Source organism: Rattus norvegicus, chromosome 7, assembly GCF_036323735.1.
Source record: "Rattus norvegicus strain BN/NHsdMcwi chromosome 7, GRCr8, whole genome shotgun sequence".
Lineage (NCBI taxonomy): Eukaryota > Metazoa > Chordata > Mammalia > Rodentia > Muridae > Rattus > Rattus norvegicus.
The window spans coordinates 82,477,248-82,497,816 of NC_086025.1; the positions used below are offsets into that span (position 1 = coordinate 82,477,248).

General features: G+C 35.6%; 1 long non-coding RNA gene across 1 annotated transcript in view; it reads left to right on the forward strand.

Moving 5' to 3' along the window:
* The window catches only part of LOC134479723 (uncharacterized), a 60,855-nt gene extending 41,823 nt beyond the window's left edge, over nt 1–19,032 (forward strand). The window contains exon 3 of the long non-coding RNA XR_010053388.1: nt 18,730–19,032. This is a non-coding gene — a long non-coding RNA (uncharacterized LOC134479723). The remainder of the gene's footprint in view (nt 1–18,729) is intronic.
* The last annotated feature ends 1,537 nt before the right edge of the window (nt 19,033–20,569 follow it).

The window sequence follows — 20,569 nt, forward strand, 5'->3', positions numbered from 1 at the left end:
GCATAGATTCTTAACAATCCTGTCGAACCCATGTCAGCAGAGAGATTCTGAATCGCATCAATTTGACTATGGAGATCAATTATCACACCTTTCTGTGAGTACCTATTGTACATGTTAGGCCATTCTCACCATTTTCTTCAGGTGCAGTCACAAAGGCCACCTAACTTCCTCATTTATATGAAATTCTTTCTTGCCGAAGGTTTCAGTTTTATGCATTCTGTCATAGGCAAGGCTGCTAGTTTCTTCACTTATCCATACCATTTTGCAACAAGTAACTAGCATCCCAAAATTTTGTGGGTTAGACAATGCAAAATATGCAATGCAAGCTTCAAGTGACCATTGTAAGATCTTTATTATCTGCATTTCTCATATTTGTTTACCACTTATCTTTCTTGAATCTCCATCTGAAAATGGGAGCAATGATCATTATATTATCAACCATAGAAGCTTTTGTAGAGAATAAATCAGTTAACAGATTTCTCATGATTAAAACACAATACCACAAAGAGTATTTTCTTCAAATTCAACTTTTATTTTTCTATTATTCTTTCAATAGTACACATTTTTGAGACCAGATGACACATTTTCACTTACAAACTTATTATGCAAGCTCACTGTATCCATCTCATTGTACTCAATAGCATAGTATTTGAATGGATAAACATACTTATAAATAACAAATATATTTTTTAATTTAGAGACAATTCATTGAAATAATTCAGAAGGGTAAAACATAATTTTATTTACTTTTTAAAACATTAATGGACTTTTTATTATTCAACCTAGAGTAAAAAAGGCCAAAGGTATTTTTGAAGACTAAATAAGCAAATGAAAGCAATTACATAGTTGAATTCAGTTGCATATCTTTTGTTTATTCAAGTTATGAAATAAAGGGCAAAGTGGCAATTAGGTATTACAAGGCCAATCATACTCAATTCACTGAACTTTCACTTTTTCATAGTCTGAGTTAATTTAATTAAAATTGAGGCAATGGAAGTGACCATCTGTTTATTATTTCCACTGAGGGCTGGAGAAGTAAACCTAGGCTCCAATAAGAAAGAATGAGAAATAAGGGTTGCTAAAAGGAAAGAATTACTTCCTGTCAATTTTTCTGGCAACAGTTCCTATGAAAACGTACTGTAAGGAATCTATTTATATTTTATAGATACAGTATGATCTCTTGCCTTACTGACAGAAGGAGTAGCAGACACTCTGAAATCAATGTCTTTCAAATTAACATGATTCTTTGTTAAAATAGCATGGAGAAAACCCTGTGTATTAATGATTAACTAGGGGGCAAAATGAAATGCTTCTATATATTTAGAACAACTCTGAAGAGCACATACATGCTGTTGCCACAAAAATCCACTCAGTACTAGAATACCATCTGTATTGTAGAATTACAAACAAAACCAACCATTCGCCATGTTTTAGTGATGCCCCAACACCTTATTTTTACATCCCTATTTTACAATCACATAAAATATAAACTCATTTTCTAACAGTGCTGCACCTCTGTTTTTTCCTTTGCTGTGCGTAGCAGCATTGTCAGCTAAAACGGAGCTCTTGTATGTCAGCATGCATGCGAAGAATTGATTGTACATTGCTAAAGGGCCAAGTAAAGGGAAGGTTATTTAACAAAAAGCAATAAAAGACTCCTTCAAATGTTTTTCAAAGAAGCTTTTCTTGAGTTTCCTTTGTGTAACTGTGTACTGTATTGTACTTTGTGAGTAGATATTTATAGTTACAATAGTATTTTTGAATTACTTAAACAGTTCCTTTTTAAAGAAAAATAAAGTCTCATTAAAATAAATAGTTATAGTAACTCTCCAGCTATTGAAGGGAAGGCAGAAGGAAGGGTAGTGCAATGGTGGAGCAATTGCCTGGCACAGATAAGGTCGGGTTTGTACTCCTTAGCACTACCAACCCTTACATAACAGATAAGAAACAAACTGATTTTTTCCATAAATATTTCTTTCTATGGTGTAAAAAATAGCAACAGATTTATTTTCATTTAAAAGCTCTTACTAAAAGTAAGTCTCTAATACAAAAGTAAAAATAGTAGTTAGATAATGCTGATATACCGAAAATGTTGAAACCTGTCACAATTTGGGGAGAAATCACCCCCAAAGTATGGGCTTTATCCTGTAATATTCAGCATACTTATTTTCATGTAGATTGGTTTTCACTCAATTCTTCCAGTGCTAAACTAAACTGAATCTCGAAATTGTCCACGTTCAGTTAATATAGCACATTTTAATTAACCTTACATGTGAGGTTATTCTTTATATCTAATCACCAGGTTAGAAAATATAGCTTTCCAAGTGAACAATACTATTTAATGTTACTGTTACTTACTTCATACCTCAAAAAGTGACAGGAAGACCAGAATACTTAAGTCACTGCCCAAGGTCACTCACAGCATGTACCTAGAGAAGTTCTTGAAGCAGAAGGGGATTAACAAATTCCAGACTGAGAGATCAAATCAAAAAGGACAAGATAACCCAGGGAACATATTTAGTCTAACTAACTGCCTCTAATGTACTATGTTAGAATTAAAGTATAACCCAATAAAGCATATCTGGCAAATAATGTTGACATTGTGTTTTATTATACACTGTCTTCTCAAATATCTTTGTTCTTCACTACAACATAAATGTTTAAGGACATACCTCCTTTTTTATCGTCTGTCTGTCTGTCTGCCTGTCTGCCTGTCTGCTTGTCTGTCTCTATCTATCTATCCTTTATCTAATCTTCCTATCTACAGAAACATTGATTTAAAATTTTACAATTAAATGTTATTTTGTTCAATTAAGATTATAGAATAAAAATCAATACTCAATTTTTCTAAATTTTCAGAAGCAATAGTGAACTGAAAATTCTTAGCCTTTAGTACTTTTCCTACTTCAGCCTGAATGGCAATGCGAAATTTTTGTTGTGGCTTTTGTTTCTTCATGAAAGAGATATTTAATAAAAGAAAACATCGCTAAATATGATTTCAAATATTTTGAAGAATGATCTAATTTACATTAAATGAATGTGTTAATATAATACAATGTGCAACTTTATTGTGTAGTCATGGCATGTTCTGAATATTATTTTAATGTAGGCTTAAGCTATAAAATGAATTGCATTTGCAAAAGAAATATCAATAAGTTGCAAATATAATGAAATTAAAATTGTTTGACCATGAAGATACAAAATGAAAGGTAATTGCAGACCTGCAATGAAGAATGACTCCAAACTATCTTGCTATGTTAGAAATATTACTAAACCTATCAGAAACAATAGAAATGCATTAATATTTTTAAAGTAGATTTTCATGGAACAAAATTCCAGCTTATACATTAGTATACAGTATGATGTAAAGAAAATATAATGTAGGAATCAGATATTGTTAAAATAAAGAAAAATGTCAGTTCTTGCCTCCCCCCTCTTGAAATGGATCTCCTTTTGGGCCTGTTGCTGGACTTTCTTTTCCTCAGACTTTTCTCTATTTCCATCCCTGCATTTCTTTCAGACTGGAACAATTATGGGTCAAACTTTTAACTGTGGGATAACAATCCCCTCCTTCTCTTGATACCCTGTCTTTCTGCTGGAGGTGAGTTCTATAGTTCCCTCTCCCCACTATAGAGTATTTCATCTAAGGTCCCACCCTTTCAGTCCTGAGAGTCTCTCACCTCCCAGGTCTCTGGTGCATTCTGGAGGGTCATCCTAGGGTCGCCTGTTTTCATTCTTTTTTCTGGCCCTCAGGGCTTCAGTTCTCCCCCCTCAGCCAATAACAGATCATGTTCCCCTCTCCCTCTCCCTGTCTCCTTTCCCTCCCCAGTTCCTGCCTACCTTTTACCTTGTGGTTGCTTTCTTGTCCCTCCCAATTGGGACTGAGGCATCCTCACTTGGGCCCTTCAGTTTGTTGATCTTTTTTAGTTCTGTGGACTGTATCTTGGGTATTTTGTACATTTTTTTTACTAAATCCACATATTAATGAGTACATGCCATGCTTGTCCTTTTGGGTCTGAGGGTCTGATTTTCCTCAATCAGGATGATAATTTCTAGTTCCATCCATTTGCCTGTAAAACTCAGCATATCCTCATTCTTAATAGATGAGTAGTATTCCATTGTGTAGATGAACCACATTTTCTGTGTTCATTCTTCTGTCGTGGGACATCTGGATTGTTTCCAGCTTCTGGCTATCACAAATAAGGTTGTTATGAAAATAGTGGAACGAGTACCAGTGTCCCCTGTGGCATGGTGAGGCATCTTTTGGATATATTCCTAAGAGTGGTATTTAGGTAGGTATGATAGGTATTTAGGTAGATCTATTTCCAGAGTGGTTGAACCAGTTTGCAATCACACCAATAATGGATGAGTATTCCTCTTTCTCCATATCCTCGCCGCCAGGATCTTAGCCATTCTGATTGGTGTAGGGTGGAATCTTAGGGTTGTTTTGATTAGCATTTCTCTGATCATTTTGAGTATTTCCTTTCTGAGGCTATGGAAGTGCTCACAAAAAGAGATCTATCATGACTGCCCTCTGAATGGCCCAACAAACAGCTCAAAGAGTCAGATGCAGATATTTGCACCCAATCAATCAAAAGAAGCTGCTGACCCCCTGTGGTTGAAACAGGGAAAAGCTGGAGGAAGCTAAGGAGGGCTGCAACTAGGTAGGTAAAAGGACCAACAGTCTCAATTAACTTGAACTCCTGAAATCTGTCAGACACTAGATCACCAACCAGACAGCATACACCAGCTGCTATGAGGCCCCTAACACATATACAGCAGAGGATTCTCAGTCAGAGAAGATGCACCTAACCCTCCAAAGACTGGAGGCCCCAGTGAGTTTAGAGGTCTGGTGAGGTAGCTGCGGTGGGGCCTCAAGGTGGGGACATCCTTGTGGAGACAGAGGGGGTGGAGAGGAGATATTGGATGTGGAACAGTAGGAGGGTGGACTTGGAGGGGAATAAAATCTTGAGTGTGAAAATAAAAACGAAAATAAAAGAATAAAGAAAAATGTAGTTAAATAAATGCTGTTGACCTAATGAGAAACGGTAATATACAGTGAAGTAATAAAACGCAATTAGACAAATAGAATGTGATAAATTCTGTATGTGGTTCTTAAATAGAGACTACATTCTCAGTGGCACCTGGACAAATTCATTTCTTTGTATGAGGAGCTAAACAAAGCTAATAGTAACTCAGTCAGTCTTCTTCAGTTTTCGAGTAATCCCTCTTACCTGAGGCACTCACCACAGGAAAAGAAAAGACATCCGTTTGTGATGAAGCACATAGCTATGCAAATTTACATTTAGTTCATTCTAGGGCGTGAGCAACTGACTTTTGAATCATTCTCATTCTATTCGAAATTGTTTAATAAGAAAGGATGCTGTATTTTTAAAAGATTATTCTTTTGACATTTTCTAACTCGATGATGTGGCAGATTAGAAATAACATTGAAATCAACGCTGAAATTGAGACTACCCTTAGAAACTACAGAACTCCTGTGGAAATTTTACAGGTTAAAAATATCACAGCAATAGGTGTATGAGCATCCCCCTAGAGGAGAAATGTCATTAGGAAGAAAAAGGAAAGGTGAGGTGATGAGCGAGGAGTGAATACCGTGCTAGCAACTGAGCAATACGAAGAGTGTAATGTTGATTGTTTTTTCGTTGTAATTTTTCTCATACAAGAAGGAAAAAATGCACACCTCATCTACGCAGAAAGAGATACAGGAACTTCTGTCTATTCGGTTTTGAGAGTAGATGTTTTATGCTAACTGATATTAAGAAAAACAAGCTTGGTCTTTATTTTATTTGTATTCCTTCTGAGTAGGAAGCAATTTCATTAAAATCTGTCTTTATTTTTTCATTGCCAAATATAAGAGTGGAGAAGAATATGAAAGTTCAGTCTATTTGAAACATTAAGCCATAAATGCATATCAGATGGAAATTTAAATTCCATCTCAAAGAATGATAAAGCTGATATTCAAATGTAAAAGACAAAATCATATAAGGATTGCATGGAATATTACCATTGTCTGTACTTTTTAATAGCAAAGTGTATATTTGTGTGTGCATGCGTGTGTGTGTGTGTGTGTGTGTATGTGTATGTGTAAAATTTCCACTAAAAGAACCTACAGTCAGTTGCCAATTATATGATTTAACTAATAGCATACTACTTTTTCTCAAGTCTCAGAAACCTTTGTGAATAAGAATCTGACAAACTATCAAATATGATTTTTCTGTATTTAATCAAAAAGCATAGGACCTACAAAAATTTCAAAACAGAAAGCTCCCAATTGTAAAATTGTGCAACTCTTTTTTCCTAAGCGTCTCAAGATTTATCAAGACAATGAAGTAAAAACAAATTATTCAAAAGAATGAACTATGTCTCCATATCTACTTGCAAAATGAAATATCTTCCTCCTTATCTCAAAATAGATAAGGAAGACTACCAAGAATGTTTGAGGGAGTTTAATTATGATTTAAGAATTTATAAGTATTTTCTTAGAGTTCCAAGTATTCACATAACTGGTTCATATATATATATATATATATATATATATATATATATATATATGAAGAAGAAAATCTAAGGGAACAGTAAAAATGTCACTTTAATTTCCTCAGATGAACGAATAAGAGCCATGCCCAAGCTATGGAAATACACAGCTTGGGCTGAGCCTGGAGCACTTCCTTCTCTGTTCTAACTATCCTTAGGCCTAGGCCTGGAAGCTTCTAGCCCTCCCTAAGATCTCATTATCCAATTCTTTGATAAATTACTGACTTCTGGCTTCTCTAGGCTTCTAACTGAATTGGTCTCTCTGTTTTCACACTAACTTTGGCAATTTGTTTTAACCTTCTGGTTCCTCCTCATTCTCTGACTTGTTCTGTCTTCACTTGTACTTAGGTTGTTCTCTCTGTAACCTTTCTGTAAAACTGTCCTGGTAAACCTGCAGTACACACAAAATATCTACTACCCACCATAGCACACCACAGCACAGCACAGCACAACACAGTACACCACACCACAGCATACCACAGCATCTTTTGTTTTCTCTGGATGCTCCTAAGTAGCCTTTCTTCTGATGTTCCCATGTAAGTTGGTGTATCCTACCTCTGATTCATGCTGTCAAATCTCTCTTTTATTTCATTTCGTATGGCCCTCAATTAGATATCACTTTCAAACATGTTTGCTTCCTTCTACAAGCTAACTTACTATCCCTGTTAGGGATTAATGGAAGGTACTAAGGGCATGTCCGCATTCCAGACAGATCATATCTTTGTATGTGATCCTTTGCCTGAGCAGCCATATTGGAGAATTAAAATTTCTCTACAGAACAGGGGCAGCAGGAGTTCCTGCTGATTTCAGAGGGGGAAACAGTAAGAATGTAAAAGCAGAGTTCAATGAGCACATTGTTTAAATATTTCTTATTGGCACAATAGGGAACAGAGGGATGAACAGTGATTTAAGAAACTACTGTGTAGAACACAATGGATGTGAGATAGTATTAAAATACTAAGTAGAAAGCCAGTATTGTGGTGAGTCATTCGTTAGGAGGGGAAGTGATAGAAATAAGAGTATTTAGGTGCCAAAATATAGAACATAGAATTCAATTAACCTCAAGATTAGGTCACATAATTTTGTCTGCAATACTTTTGTTCACAAGAATAAAATCCATATTTGTAAGCCTACTATTGTCTGAGGAGTTTTGAACATAAGATAACCGTAAGAGTTTCTCTATTACTCAATATTTATCTCTCATTTGACAATTTTTTACTTTATATTTTTATTGGGTGTTTTATTTGTTTAAATTTCAAATGTTATTCCCTTTCCTTGTTTTCCCTCTAGAAACCCTCTATCTTATCCTTCCTTCCCCTGCTTCTATTAGGGTGCTCCCCCACCCACTCCCACCTCCTCACTGGTGCATTTACCTTCATTGGGGTATCTAGCTTTTCCTGGACCGAGGAAGACCTCTCTTTACATTGATGTCCTGCTCCATATATGGCTGAAGTCATGGGTCCCTCCATATACTCTTTGGTTTGTGGTTTAGTCCCTGGAAGATCATGGGGGTCGGATCTGGTTTGTTGATATTGTTGTTCTTCCTATGGGTTGCAAACCCCTTCAGCTCCTGTCTCTAACTCCTCCAGTGGGGTCCACATTCTCAGTTCAATGGTTGGCTGCCAACATCTGCCTTTGTATTTGTCAGATTTTGGCAGAGCCTCTCAGGAGACAGCTATATCAGGCTCCTGACAGCTAGTACTTCTTGGCATCTGCAATAGTATCGGGATTTGGTGTCTGTATATAGGATGGATCCCGAGGTGAGACAGTCTTTGGATGGCCTTTTCTTCAATTTTGAAAAACAAAAACCATCATAGAACATGGAGAAAAAATTAAACCTGGAAAGAGTTAGTGAAAAATGTAAATATCCTCCAATAAAATCTTTGCAACTTGACTTAGATCAGAACTTAAAAAGAAGAAAAACATTAAATATATAAACATAACATCTCCCTTTATAGAAGACTCGTAGAATCTGACAGTGTTATTGAAATATTCAAGTTGTTGAAAGTGTAGCTTTAATATAACTAGGAAATGTGATAGTAATATTATATTCTATTTAAAACTTCTCAACTCTACTTCCTTCAAAAAAATAACACTATGTATTATAAAATAATGCAACCATTCATTCTCTTAACTCTAGTGATGCCCAGTATGCATTATTGATTTGATAAAGTTAAAAGTGACATTTAGTAACTGTTTTCTGTTATATAGTAATATAAGTTCTTGATTGTCTATGCATTGATCTTCAGTTCTGATTACAATACCGTTAACAGTTGCACAAGGCAAGACTTAAAATGAGGAAATGATACTCTCAAAAGAAAGCTGCCAACAAAAGGGATGTCTTCATTTTAATCAAGGTCCATGAGGGTATAGAATATAAAGAAATTTGATCTATTGGGCCACATATTTAATACACTCTTCAAACACCCTGCTAGCACAATTTTATAGCCAGATTACTGTACACCACTGTAACCTGACTCAAGAATAAATGGAAAGGGACGTGATCTTTGTGGCTTGCCTCACACCAAAGGCTGTGTCCTACGCTCATTAGGTGGGAGAGATACAAAGGGGAGTGTGGTGAATGGTAGAATGCCCCATCAGTTCAACACACATCCTGTACAGTAGCTTGTTTTAAAGGTAGACATGAGGATGACCTTGTAAATATTTATGCAAATGAGTCACCAAGGTTTGGTAAACTTCTATTCCTATTGCTGGTTTGTTAACCTGCCTTACAGTCTTTAACTCCGACCAATAGTGCTCTGGATAGAACCTCAGGTTTTAGGAGTGAAGGTTAGCAAGGGCAACGCCGATTTTGCAGCCATTTGTTCAGTTTGCTGTTTAAAGGAGGTTGCAGTGCAACTTTCATCTCTAGGGCACTCTAGCTGCAGATGTCTTCAAACAGAATTAGGTTTTCATTTCTAATTTTAAAGAGAACATTTTAAATGAAGCAATCAGGCAGGCACGCAACCCCCCTAGTTTTTATCAAAGGTATCCATCAGTGTATTGTACAATCAAGTTATATTGTTAAAGTATGATTTGCTGAAAGGAAATAACTAACAATTTAATTTACAAGACTTGCATGGTACTTTAATTTTTTTCTTTTGAAGGCTTCAGGTGCAGAGAATTGGCTTAATTAAAATACTGCCATTTTCCATGAACAGTTTTTTTTTTTCTTTTCTTTTTTTTTTTTTGTTCTGTCATACTTTATGTTATACTTTACTTTCTTTTTCTTTCTTTACTTTCACTTGTATGTCTTTTTTGGTTGGTTTGTTTTTTGGCTGTTTTTTTGTTTGTTTGTTTGTTTCTTGAAATGGAATTTCATGTAGTTCAGATTACCATGTATATGAAAATGACTGTGAACTTTATTTCCAATTTCCTCATTTTCCCGACTTTTTGGTAGGAGTGTTTTAGTGTATATGGTATTTAGGATTGAATCTAGAACTTTCTTCCTGCATTCTAAATATTCTATCACCTAAGATACTTGCAAGGACTATTATATTACATTTTTAAATACTAAAATGTATCATAAACTGGAAACAGCCATCATAATACATGCATTAAATGCTCAGTTAATAATGTCCTAACTTGCCTCTCAGTGCTATGATTACTCTACATGCTTGTGTATCTCCAGCTTTTCCTCACAAATGTGTGAACTTCATGTATGAACTATATATAGAATCTTTAACTTTAATGCCATCAGGGGCATTAGCATCTTTACTAATTACTGTCTTTAGGGAGTGATCTACTCTAGTGTATGAAAGTAAGAATATTTGTGCTTGCTGTCATTCATGTTGTAAACCTGACTTCTCTTAAATTTTTATTCCTAAATTAAATTTTAATTCTGTAGATAGTTACATAATTTCCATTTTTTAGTGTTCTGTTGCAAAAGTAGTTTATGTTAATGTACATATGGCCTTTATTTCTGTTTAAGATATGGATCCAAAGGCAAATTTGCTGAATATATGCCCTACAATTGTTCTAGATGATCCATACCGAGTATCAATATTTGTACCACAGTTTTACAAATACTAATAGTGTTAAGACATATTAGATGCCAGTGCCACAAATAGTTGATACAACAATAAATTGGATGTTTTAACAATTGAATAACTATAAATTTTCAATTCATTGTAATCGGATTCAGTTTTATAACTACTATTAATGTTTCATATCTCATGCACTGGCCATCTATTCTAATTTTTGTGTGCTTTTATTCATTTCTTTATTATATTATAATCAATCACCACAATGACAATGCTCTGGTATTTAGATTGAGAAAAATACTAAAAACATCACAATGTAAAATGTTGCTTAGTGCAAACAAAATGGCCCAAATCGTCTGTTGTCATTACTGCATTCAAAGCTCCAGCAGAAACATACACTCAGTAAATGCGAATTTTAGCCTCTTAATTATTGCAATACAGGGAAACATGCTAAAAATAGAATGAGAAAAATGTGAGATAAAAGGGAGGTCAGCAGATAATGTAATGAAAACCTAATACTTATAGTACAGGGTAAAACTTGTGAAAATATAAGAAGGCTCACTATACATAAATGAATAGAAATAAAGAAAGATTCCAATGAGTTCAGAGACCTGGATAATAAAAGAGATTTGGATCTCTATGTTCTAGACTAAACCTTAGCTTTCTAGGTGTGATTCCTTTTAGAAAATACTTTGTTTCTCAGTGTTGTGTGTGTTTGTGTGTGTGTGTGTGTGTGTTTGTGTGTGTGTGTGTTTGTGTGTGTGTGTGTGTGTAGAAACACATGTATGTGTTACACATGTATGTGAGGTATTGGATAATTTCAAAGTTTATTTCATCTTCAAATTGTTTATAAAAGGAGTTCTCATTGTCTTTGAATATTTCACACAACAAATTATGAAATTTTAAAAAGTTAATATATATTTTGACTTTAAAATAGTCAGTGATAATATTAATGCTTTAAATCATGCATAGTAAAATAAAAATTTGGAAAAACAATGTTTAGGAACACTTCAGAAACTGTTCAAAATTATCTCCTGAAACTCAAGCCAAACTTCACTAAGTTATTTTATGAAACTCATGTTAACAGTTCAAAATACAATTTTCAAAATGAAACGTTCCAACATAATATAGTTCAAACTTATACAGTAATTTCTTATTCTCAGAAAACATTAAAAGTCTCTTCTAACTCAACTGTTATATTTTTGTCAACGCAGAAAAGTTTACAAATTCTGCAAAGAACTGCAGCTGATAACGTCAAAGAGTCTGAAGTCTGAGCAGGGTTCTGTTGGGAAAAGTGGTTTGCACTACCAGGTTGAGGCCACACACAGTCCAAACCATGTTTAGGATGAAAACAGTACAGAAGTACTACAGTGCATGAGAAAGCATATCAGAAATATTGTGGTTTACCTGCATATTTAAATTTGATTTATAATGTAAGATGTTGCACATTTGGAAATCTTTTTCGGTTGAAAGATTTTTCATATCCTCAATATTTAGTTATGGAACTCATGTGGAGTCACAACCAACACTTTCAGGAGCTGGGCGTAGACTGTGGTAAGTATTGATTGTCACATGGAGCACTGTGTTCTAAAGCAAAGCTGTCTGGAGGTGGTGGCTCACAGGAGAATTCCCTTCATCTGGTGTGGGCTTTTCACAGCAGGAATTAACTGGGAATAAGCTTCTGAATGATTATCAACAGAAGAAAACATCGAAGAATTGCAACAAGATTTTGATATAATTTCCTCCATCTTTATCCAAGAACATATTTTATTAACAAAATAAAGCATAATAAGACAAAAAAAAATCACATTGAGGATGGACAAGGCAAATGAACAGAGAGGGAAAATGCTCCAAGGGAAGGCACAGGAAGCAGAGAGATCCACTCATTCACACACTGAAGAGTCCCATAAAAATTCTATTGAAAATTAATACTCACAGAAAACACACTGCAGGCCTATGTAGCTCTTTGCTTGCTGCTTCACTTTCTGTGAGTTGATGTGAGCCTTGTTTATTTGTTGCAGAGAATCTATTCTCCTTGTGTCCTCAGTCCACTATGACTCCTACACTCTACATCATCTTCTCTAGGGTTGCCTGAGCTCTGATGGGGAGGGTTTAGATAGAGACAACCCCCTTTAAAATTGCATGTTCCTCTCTCTCCCTCTCCCTCTGTCTCTGTCTCTGTCTCTCTGACTCTCTGTCTCTGTGTCTCTGTCTATGTCTCTCTCTCTCTGTGTCTGTGTCTTTCTCTCTCTCTGTCTCTCTCTCTCTCTGTGTCTGACTCTATCTGTCTCTGTCTCTACCTTTCTCTCTCTCTCTCTCTCTCTCTCTCTCTCTCTCTCTCTCTCTCTGTGTGTGTGTGTGTGTGTGTGTGTGTGTGTGTGTGTGTGTGTCTGACTCTGTCTCTGTCTCTGTCTCTCTCTCTCTGAATAATGTCTGGCTGTTGGGCCTCTGAATTTGTTCACATTTGCTGCAAGAAGAAGGGAATATTCATTACAATACCCTGGAACAAAATTAAGGTTTTAAAGATAATTATTAGATACATGCTTAACAAATAATAAAAAATGTTTCTATTTTAAAATAGACTAAATAGTACTACTTCAGCATTCTATGTATTTGAGGTTTTCCTTTCAATTTATACTTTAAGCTGAAAGCACTTGTAAAGTAACTTATGACATGATTTTTCGTTACAACTTAAGATTCAAGGTAGACTTAAGATGACATTTTCTTTTATTAATGCTAACATTGATGCTAAGTAGACTCAGGAAAAGTGTGGCCAATGCTCATTTTTGTGAACTAAGTTGGTTGCCTTCCTCCCTAGGCAGCCTGCTTCATATCTGATTTCCTCTTGCTGGTGTTATTGTCATTTGTACCCCTTCCCATGGATTGCGTATGCTCCATCACATCAATAATACCTCAATGTTTTTTGTTTCTCTGACGTTAGACATTTTCTCCCAGCTAAGTTTCAAACTCTGATTTAGTAATCGATCTTGGAAACTATAAATTCAATTCAGACTAGCAGCTGACTTAAAAACAGTCAAATTACAGTGTTCCAAAATATGACTTTATAATAAAACTTGTTACCAATTTATGTGGAACATTTTAAGCAGCCATTTCTTCTTTAGTCACTACATGACACATCCTTAAATTTGAAAGAGAAAGTAAACTGCAAAAATATTTGCCAGTTATTTTAGAAATGCATAAAGGAATCTTTCTTTCTTGGTTATTTGACTATTCGTTTCTTGGAAAAGATTTTTTAAAATATATATCTAATTGAATATAAATGGACATATGCACAATGGTATATAATCGTTAACTGAAAAGCAATTTTGTGGCATTAATTATTAAAATGTTTAATGCCATTTGCAGATCTTATATTTAATCACTTCAAAAATAACTTCAACTATTATTTCATAAATTAATTCTACTTAGTCCCAATCACATGTAAAGCAGTCAGGCTACAAATATAATGGAGCAATGTTAATGGCTGTTCTCCTAAGTTATTTTAAGGAAATGGCAGATACGTATAAATTGATGTGATAAGTCAATTTTGTTTGAGCTGGGTTGGCAAGAGAATAAAGATCTGGTTGTGTTTGCTGAACTTGAATGTTGAATAAGGACTCAAGTTTTCCAATTGAATACTAGTTCTTCTATCCAGTCTATTGTTTTGACGTTTAAGGATTCTGTTGTACTCTGTATTATGTTTACACATGCCTGTTGTCTGCTACCTTGTTAGACAGAAGGTAGAGGCTGGCACAAGAAAGACTAGCTTGTCTCCACACTGAGTTCCAGTCTTGTAGCAGGACACTATGGCAAACAATAAAATGGTAAAAAACAAACAAACAAGCAAGCAAACAAACAAACAATGTCACGTTTTTGCTTTGTGTTTGGACTCTTGCCTCAGCAGAGAGCACTTCATTTATGACCGCCCCAAAGAGACATTACAATTAATAATACCCAGCTACCCTCTCATAAGTCTTCCAATAATTACTGAAACCTGAAATAACATACAGATGTTCTATGACCCAGAAAATAGCAAAATATCTCTTAACCTACGGACTACTGTTCCATGATTACCATATTTCCTGCATTTGGTTCATTTTTTTCATTCCTAAGCAAGGAAATCTTGTTCCCTTAATTAGTGATTGTCAATATATTTCTTCATTAATGTGCACATTCGTCATCGCTGACCCTAGATGTTTAGAAATATAATCCTAGTCATTCTGTTAATCCTCTCATAGATCAATACTCATTAATCACTTGCATTCAAGCAACAGAATGGTGGAAACGACACTCACTTCTTATGCTGTATTATATTTTGTATATGGCATCCTTGTAAGAGCGTGGAGTATTTATGCTTCTTTTTGGAATTAATATGTAACAATTCACAGAATGGGAAATGTGCCCAGTTTGAAGAATCGGTGGATTTATATAGTTGTGAGGTTAGGAGCTGTCATTGACAACTCAAGTGTCAGAGTCATTTCAGCCCAGGACCTAGGTCCATGTAGAAAGCTGCAATTCTAGCTGCTGCAGTTTGCCAGCTATGATTGAGCCTTCCTCAGCTTCCAGATCTTCCCACCTGAAGTCTCAGACATAAAGCAAATACAAACTACACAACTATTCTTTGTCTAGACTTTTCAAATACAGAATTTCTGTGAAAAAAATAAACTACTTTAAACAACTATATTCTGGGACAATTTCTTATACAGCAAAATCCTCATTTGTCTGATAAAAATATCAAATAAAATGTCCACGGACAGGATTTCTGATACATTTATTTAAAATTTCTGTCATTAAATTTTATTAACTAAAAATTTCATAGCATATTTATTTTCCATTGACTAGTGTAGAACAAACTTGGAAATGATGCAAGTATTCATATAAAATCTGAATGAATAAATGCTGATAAATAGACATACATATTGGGATACTTACTGTATAGTAATTACCAAAGGTCTTGATAGTCACAGAGCAAATAAGTCACAGGGAAATCTTTGCCTGTTTCTCATCAGAAAAAAAGCAATTTGTTCATTATAAATCATTTCACAAAAAAAGAAAAGAAACTAGGAAAAATTCCCAATGGAATAGTTGTTTTTTGGAAAGCAGGATGAAGCTAGTGGCTCAGATATGCTATGTTGTGAGCATGGTTTAAAATCTGACAAACTAGATAAGATGGATGAAGCAAAGAAGTGCAGGCCAACAGGAACCGGATGTAGATCTCTCCTGAGAGACACAGCCAGAATACAGCAAATACAGAGGTGAATGCCAGCAGCAAACCACTGAACTGAGAACGGGACCTCCGTTGAAGGAATCTTAGAAAGGACTGTGAGAGCTTGAAGGGGCTTGAGACCCCATATGAACAACAATGTCAACCAACCAGAGCTTCCAGGGACTAAGCCACTACCCAAAGACTATACATGGACTGACCCTGGACTCCAACTCCATAGGTAGCAATGAATAGCCTAGTAAGAGCACCAGTGGAAGGGGAAGCCCTTGGTCCTGCCAAGACTGAATCCACAGTGAACGTGATTGTTGGGAGAAGGGCGGTAATGGGGGGAGGATGGAGAGGGGAACACCCATAGAGAAGGGGAGGGGGAGGGGCTAGGGGGATGTTGGCCAGGAAACCGGGAAGGGGAATAACAATCGAAATGTAAATAAGAAGTACTCAAGTTAATAAAGATGAAAAAAAATCTGAACTCTACCTGTATAGTACAGCAGATTTCAACAGATCTTTTAACATACATACATACATACATACATACATACACACATACATGTAGATAAATATATATATATATATATTGCTTTTTACAATTGAAACTTTTATTCCGTGATCCTCTGTACTTTTCCCCTTCTCCCCCAACACCTGATCCTGTCCCCCCTTTCACTCCCCTCCCCTTCCTCTGCAGTCCCTCCCTCCCTCTGACTCCTGTGATTATTTTGTTCCCCCTTCTAAGTAGGACAAAAGCATCCACACTTTGATCTTCCCTCTTCTTGAACTTCATATGGTCTGTGAGTTGTATTGTCGGAATTTTGAGCTTTTTTCTTAATATCCACTTATCAATGAATACATACCATGTATGTTCTTTTGTGACTGACTGGGTTACCTCACTCAGGATGATATTTTCTAGTTCCATCCATTTGCCTGTGAATTTCATAATGTCATTATTTTTAATAGCTGAGTAGTACTCCATTATGAAAGGAGGTGTGTAGCAGTTGGGGGAGGGGGAGGGGGTAGCCACTAGAAAGTTCCAGAGGACAGAAAAGCAAGAAGTTCCCAAGACCCAACAGAATGGTATTAACTGCAATACCGAACAAAGGGAAGAGAGAACCTATAGAGACCATATCCAGAGGTTATGCACAGTGGCCTGTTGAGGAGTTCCTGCCTAAGGGAAATGCAAGGACTGAAGAAAAAGCCACCCAGATACTGCTCCACATATGGATCATATCCCATCTGCAAACACCAAAGCCATACACTATTGCTGCTGCACTTGCTGACAGGAGCCTGGTATGCTATCCAGTAGGAGGCTCTGCCAGAGCCTGACCAATACAAATGCAGATGCTTGCAGCCAAAAGAGACTGAGCATGGAGACCCCAGTGAGTTACTGGAAGGACTGAAAGAGTTGAAGGTGTTTGCAACCTCACAGGAAAATCAACGATTTCTACCAACCAGATTCCCCAGAGCTCCCAAGGACTAAACTACCAAGGAGTGTACATGGAGGGACCCATGGCTTCAGTGGCATATGTAGCAGAACATGGCATTTGTCTGGCATCAGTGAGAAGGGTGGCCCCTTGCCCTGTGTAGACTTGATGGCTCAGAGTAGGGAAATTCTAGGGAGGTGAGGCAGGAGTGGATGGATTGGTGGGGGAACTCTCTCATAGAAGCAGGGGGGGGGTTTGTGAAGGGGAAACTGGGAAAGGGGTTAACATTTAAAATGTAAATAAATAAAATAACCAATAGAAAGAAAAGTAACAAAAAGAAAAGAAAAAAAGAATTGAAACATTTAGAAATTATTATCATACCACATTGGAATGATTATCTATTTATCAACACTTTGTGACCTCATTGAAATACACTGGAGCAGCATCTGGTCTTTTCTACTTATTCCTTATGTCATTCCTCAGTTGAATTAAATTAGCATTTCATTGTGTTCCTTTAGCACAGCACATGTTTCTTTACAAGTTGCATTTAAGATTCACTACATTATGGTTTAAATTTAAAAAGGTATTTAGCATAAATAACTATGCTATAACTCTATCAGATTCTGCCATCCAATCTGAGAATATTTAACTTTTGAAAGCAAATAAACAAACAACACAAAACCAACAAAAACTGAGGTTGGAACCACTATGAAACCACTGAGATATATTTTAATTAAACATGGTATATCAGTGCTTCATGCCATAAATATCAAGTTTCTAATATTGTAGTTCATGTGTAATATTAATTGCACTTTGCATTTATAATAAACTTTAAACATACTAGAGCTGGGCAGATATCAACCCTCTATGGCTATCAATAAACTATCAATAAACTGACTTATAGTTTGTGATGTCTCTCCTGGGCTAGCTACTCTTACTCCAATTGGCCAGCCCTCCTGGTCACATTTTTATGACTTAACTACCCCATGGTGTCTTTTTCTCCATCTCCTCATGATCCTGCCTCAAGTACTAGTCCTGAGATGCAAAACATGGCCTACTTCTCTTCTGTCAAGTTATAGACTGTATTCAAGCAATAGTTAAAGTTAAGGAACAAGGTTATATAGCATCACTTGGTGTATGTGAGGATCAAAGCAACCTGACCTTGAAGACCAGTATTTAGCATTAGTATACACAGTAGTAGACCAATCTTCAACATTGTAGTGAACTGAATTAAACTTAAACATTGTTAGAGGAAAATCATCAGAAAATCAAAATAATACAAAAAATACATTGTATATCAAAAGGTGAATGTTGGCAATCATTGATAGTTTCTTCTCTACTACATAGTGAGTGCTTAATTTAACCTTTTATTAATGTCCAAAGTTTGTTTATGTTCCCAGCACAGTACCTACACTTTCCAATTTCTCCTTAATAAAAACATTATTTAGAATGCATTGCTATGCTGAATTTGCTTGTCTTTTCTTCATTTTGTGTCCCAGGAAATAAGCTGATACAATAATAAAAATTTTGTTTCTGTTTTCTTTCACAGAGATGTGGCCCATGTCAGAGGACTTTCTCCATCACTATCTTATTTCATGAGATAAGGTCTCTACCTAAACTATTTTGCAAAATTGACTAGTGTTAAATCACAAGGAATCATCAGGTCTCAGATTTCGCTTCACTAGATTCCCAGGTTTACATTACCTTCATTTTTTGATATGGGTATTAGGAGTAAAACTCAGGTTATTTTTTCCCAACAAGTATTTTCTCAACTCTTAACTTCCTTAAATTATTTAAATTTTCATTTATTCTTGGATAAATCTATTCATAAAAACTATGTGTATTGATCAAACCCCTAGTGTCCCTAGTGTTCCTTTAGAGTAGACTTGATTACTCCTCTTAAAGTAATGACTTTTTTATTTCCTTTAAAAAATCATACTGACTCCAATTAGGGCTCTTCAATGAGTATGGATGTAAGGCTGCATTGATTGGAACATGAGATACCACGGAATCACCCAAAAGGCAGAGAAATATTTAGAAAGGTCGATCCTTACATGGGACAACTATATTAAATATTCCCTGCACCAAGTCTCAAGGAATGTTGCAGAAGACAGAAAGAACAAATTGTAAGAGGCAGGGTCAGGGAGGAGAGTTGTAATATAAGGTTTTCAACACAGAATGTGGATGTTGCATACATGGACTACTGGCAGCTGTAGCTGCTAGCACAATATCTTCATGAGATCTAGCCAGTCAACACCTCACCATGGGGAAGACAAAGGTTCATGATACAGCTCTGTAAATGACAAAGATATTGAGTGCAGGCATTTATCAAATGCATAATTTATAGTAATCAGTAACTTTTCTAAAGTGAGAAGTCCATGATACTTATGTAATACCATCCATAATATATCATCATGCATATAAATATATTTAACGAGCAATGAATTGTTGTTTGTGGTTTAAATGCTTTGACATACCCATACATAATGATATATATATATATATATATATATATATATATATATATATATATATCTCACTCACAACAGATGGATTTCATTCTACTCTCCATCAAAGACATTAAAATATTTGATTATCTCATCATCAGTAATTGTAGTTTATCATTTGTGAATGTAATATATTTCATTGTAAATGATTTACTTTTCAAATTATTTTATAAATTCTCTAAAACTGTTGTGTGATATATTTTGATCATATTCATCTACCATTCCTTCCACACACTCCTCCCAGATCTGCATCCTCCACACTATACCACAATTTTATGTAATCTTTATCTTTTAAACAGCTTGTCAATTCTAATACGTACTGGGTAAATATATTCTTGTGAATAGGGCTACCTATTAAAATGTACTTGACCTACCAGCATCATCCATGCATCTATATCCATAAAGGAAATAGACTTTTCTCATTGCCATAACTATCAATTAGTAATAACAGTAGTAGGGCTAAAGGATCATCTCCCCTTCTGTTCTGGAGAAATCTCTGGCTTGATCGCAAAAGGTCTCTTTCAATCTTTCACAGCCGCTCTGAACTCACGTGTATATCTGCTATATTTTGTCTGTAAGACACTACTTTGATTAGTTGAATACATACTCTGGATATTACGATGCATCCATATATTCTTTAATGAAGATCACTGAACCTCGGTAGGAAGAAATGTAATATACATGTCCTATTGGTGGCTGAGAACTCTCTAGTCTCTCGTCCTCTGCTTGCTGCCTATTGAGACTTTCTGTGTATATGCCTGCTAGTAAAACCAAGCTTCTCTGATGAAGACTGAGAGCTGCATATATCTAGTGGTAGAGCAATAAGATACACTATCAAAGAATATAATACAATGCTACTAGAATATATTTTCTATCTTTTCT